The 4,366-nt window shown below is 40.9% G+C and overlaps 1 pseudogene; it reads left to right on the top strand.

The window, feature by feature from the left end:
* The first annotated feature begins 1,519 nt into the window (after positions 1–1,519).
* LOC101329758 (protocadherin Fat 1 pseudogene) lies at positions 1,520–3,935 on the top strand (annotated as a pseudogene).
* Positions 3,936–4,366: the final 431 nt, after the last annotated feature.

Here is a 4,366-nt window from a genome sequence, read left to right as displayed (position 1 = left end):
AACTTTCAAATTTTTTTTTTTTTTTTTTTTTTTTTTAGCTATACATGGGCCTCTCACTGTTGTGACCTGTCCCGTTGCGGAGCACAGCCTCCGGACACGCAGGCTCAGTGGCCATGGCTCACGGGCCCAGCCACTCTGTGGCATGTGGGATCTTCCTGGACCGGGGCACGAACCCGTGTCCCCTGCATCGGCAGGCAGACTCTCAACTACTGCGCCACCAGGGAAGCCCCAAGTTTTTAAATGATATAATTCAATGGCTTTTTCTCTTTTCATAAAAGCCTTATAGGCTATAAACCAGAAAGCTTTCAGAAAAAGCAGTCTAAAAATATAATTATCCACATACATTTAGAGAAGTTTCTAGTTAACTTCTCTTTAAAAATATTTGATCCTGAAGGCATAATCTAAAACTTCTTATCAATTACATTCTATTTTTGACTTATTTTCTTCTCAAAGATATATATTCTTGTCTGTCCCTTCTTCTTGTGGTTGGGTATTTAACGCCTTCATAATGTGTGATTCAAGGCCTTCTTTTCTTTCTTTGAATTTTACTGTATTTTAAATTATTTTCTTACATACCTCTTCTGCCAAAGACCACTGATATTTTAGGTGAACCAGAATCCACTGAAGATTACAAGAAATATTCTGTGTACTATGTTATTTAAACTGAAAGGAAAATATAGTGTTTTGCTGAGTACTCTCAGATTTGTATATATCCATGAATTAATCCAATAAGAGATTTTTTTTTGTAGTACGCAGGCCTCTCACTGTTGTGGCCTCTCCCGTTGTGGAGCACAGGCTCCCGATGCGCAGGCTCAGTGGCCATGGCTCACGGGCCTAGCCGCTCCTCGGCATGTGGGATCTTCCCGGACTGGGTCATGAATCCGTGTCCCCTGCATTGGCAGGCGGACTCTCAACCACTGCACCACCAGGGAAGCCCAAGAGATTTTTTTCAATGCATACAATGTGCCAGACATATTTTAGGCTCTAAACGTGACCAAGTGACCAGTAAGCAAGCCAGAAAAATCCCTGACCTCGTGATTTTAGATTCAAGTGGGAGACAGCCAATAAGATAAATAGGTAAAAGATATGTGTATTATGGCTCTCTAGAGAAACAGAACCAATAGAAGGTATACATATAAGAGATTTATTATAAAAATTTGGCTGATACAATTATGGAAGTTGGTAAGACTCAAGATCTGCTGAGTGAGTTGGCAAGCTGGAGACCCAGGAGAGTTGATGGTTTAGTTCTAGTCTGGGTCCTAAGGCCTGAGAACCAGGAGAGCCAAAGACATAGTCCCATTCCAAAAGCTGGCAGGTTTGAGACCCAGGAAGAGCCTGTGTTTCAGTTTGAGCTTGAAGGCAAGAGAAAGCCAATGTCCCTAATCAAAGACAGTCAAGCAGAAGGAGCTCCCTCCTATTCAGGAGGATCAGTCTTTTGTTCTATTCTGGCCTTTGATTAATTGGACAAGCCCTGTGTATATTAGGGAGGACAATCTGCTTTACTGAGTCTATCTCTTAAAATGGAAATCTTGAAAATAAAAACAAATTAGAGATGAAACTGACCCTGAGGCTTAGAACATATTCTACTCATGCAGTTGTAATGTATACACAAGGAGCCGACTATAACATCGTGGAGATTCATAATGAAAGACTACAATGCAAATTTAACTGTAGAAGTGGCCCTGGAATTGTGTTTGTTTGAAGCATTCAATTCAATGATGGGCTGTGACATGCAGTGTCACTTGAAGTGAATGGAAACTATGCCAGATTGGTTCTAGACCAAGTCCACACTGCATCAGGCACAGCCCCAGGGGCTCTGAAAACCTGGATAATCAGTAATTATCAAAACCTGGATAATCATGTGTTTTAGGGGGTCATATCCACCAGCAAGGCACAAGGCGTGGAAGAAGTTAATAATGGTTTCAGGGGTTGTATGGATTCCATTTATTTGAATGGGCAGGAGATCCCTTTAAACAGCAAACCAAGAAGCTCTGTGCACATTGAATAATCAGTGGATATATCTCTTGGGTGCTTATGAACAGCTATAGAGGACTGCTCAAGTAACCCCTGCCAGGATGGAGGCATTTACAATTCATCACCTACTGGAGGTTATTACTGCAAATGCAGTGCCTTAAACATAGGTGAGGTGAACAGCAATCTATGTTCCTCCAATCCATGCCTATATGGTGGTACATGCATTGTGGACAATGGACTTTGTTTGCCAATTATTTACTGGTCAGAGCTGCCAGCTTAGTCCATGCTGCAAAGATGAACCCTGTAAAAATGGTGGAACATGTTTTGACAGTTTGGATGGTACCGTTTGTCAGTGTGATTCAGGTTTTAGGGGAGAAATGTGTCAGAGTGACATCGATGAATGTGCTAGAAACTTCTGCCATAACAGGGCCCTTTGTGAGAATACACATGGCTCCTATCACTGTAACTGCATCCACGAGTACAGAGGAAAATACTGTGAGAATGCTACCTCCTATCAACATGTGTTGACTCCATGACATGTTAAATTGGCTGAAAGAATAGGAATATTTTTTAAAACAAGGATATATTTACTGGTGGTGGTGTTCGTCCTTTGCCATAAGATGTTTAGCTGAAAGAAGAAACACCAGGCTGAAGCTGAAGACAGACACTTGGGACCAGCCACAGCTTTTTTGCCAAGACCATAGTTTGATTCAAAGCTAAATAAGAATATTTACTCAGACATACCACCCCAGGTGTCTATCCATCCTATTCCCTACACTCCAAGCATTCCAAGTGGCTCTTGGAACAATCTTTACTGAAATTCCTTTGAAGGATCTGTTATACCAGAGCATCCTGAATTCAATACCTTTAGCCCTGAGTCTGTGCACAGACATGGAAAAGCAGTAGATGTCTGTACATAGCCCCAACCTTGCCTCCCTCTCATCCTTTGAACGCTCCTCCTGACAGTGACTCAATAGAGAAGCCTAACACAGACATCCACCACGGTACTAAAGTAGTGGATCTAGATCCTTGCCTCTCCAAGAAACGTCTAGAGGAAAGGCTTTCTCACTCATACAGTGCCTGGGAAATCCTGTCTGAAGGGAAATCTCATAGCGCCTTTCCGTCTGAATCATGTGATGACACTGGGTATCACTGGCATACATCGGATTGGATGCCAAATGTTCCTATGCCACATATATAAGAATTCCCCAATTATTGATGAGCAGACACTCCTGTATTCAGCATATCCAAATGCCGTTGATACAGACTATAACCCTGGAGGTTACGACTTTGAAAGTGATTTTTCTGCCATCACTAGAAGACTTTCGTGTGCCTGATGAACCATCAACATGACCTCCAGAATTCAGTGATCAGTTTGAATCCATAAACCCTCCAAGAAACATGCTTGCTCCAGGTAGTTTGGGTTCTTCATTGAGAAACCGGCCAAAGTTCAACTTGAATCACTTATCTGCCCAGTTTCTATCGTGTCAGTATGTCTGAACCTCAAAAAGTAGGCACTGGTGAGAACAATACTAGTAGAGAACCCTATGCCCCTTACTCTTCAGGGTATCAAAGAAACTTTGAAGCCTCCACTGTAGCAAACATGCCTATGTCTGTGTACATGCCCACACCTTCCTCCTCAGATATGTCGGCATGTTCAGAGTCTGAGGTCTTGACGAGTGTCCATGAGAGTGCCATGACAGCCACTTTGAAGAGGTGACAGTTCCTCGACTAGATTCATAACAACATATGGAAGTCTGATGCTCAAACTCCCCTCAAAGTGCCTGGACTTTAATGAACCCAGAGATTATATAAGTAATTTTCGTCATTGTTCTTTGCAGCTGTGCTTAAGTGTTTTTTCTTGGTGAGCTAAAATGGGCATGGCTGTACTGAATTCCACAGTTCTTGATGTGTGAATCATTTCTAGTGTCCTAACCAACTGTCACTGGTTGAGATTTACATTGGTGCCATTTATGAACATCTGTTTTGTATTTACATTTGTGTTAAAATCATGAAATGAAAATCAGTCTTGAAATCTTGTTAACATGATTCATGTATTTATATAGATTCAATCATTTTAATTTTCCTGGTTTCTTTAGATAAATTTTATGTACAGATTTGATTTTTTATAGTTTTAACTAGATTTTCAAGATATTTTGTGCATTTGTCTTTGGCCGAATTTTGATGGTGTTAGTGTCACTGCCTAGCACCCTGATTTTTTAATATAATTGGGGTTTCACTATTTGCCATTTTCCACTGAAGTATGACATCTCACTGATACATTTCAATATAATCATTCATTTCTAGCGCTATGTAAGCTGAGGAAAGATCTGATACATGAACACGTCTTAAATGTTTGCTGTAATTTAGAATTATAAGCATTTTCATTATT

The sequence above is a fragment of the Tursiops truncatus genome, chromosome 4, assembly GCF_011762595.2.
Source record: "Tursiops truncatus isolate mTurTru1 chromosome 4, mTurTru1.mat.Y, whole genome shotgun sequence".
Lineage (NCBI taxonomy): Eukaryota > Metazoa > Chordata > Mammalia > Artiodactyla > Delphinidae > Tursiops > Tursiops truncatus.
This window is presented reverse-complemented; position numbering and strand designations above follow the sequence as displayed.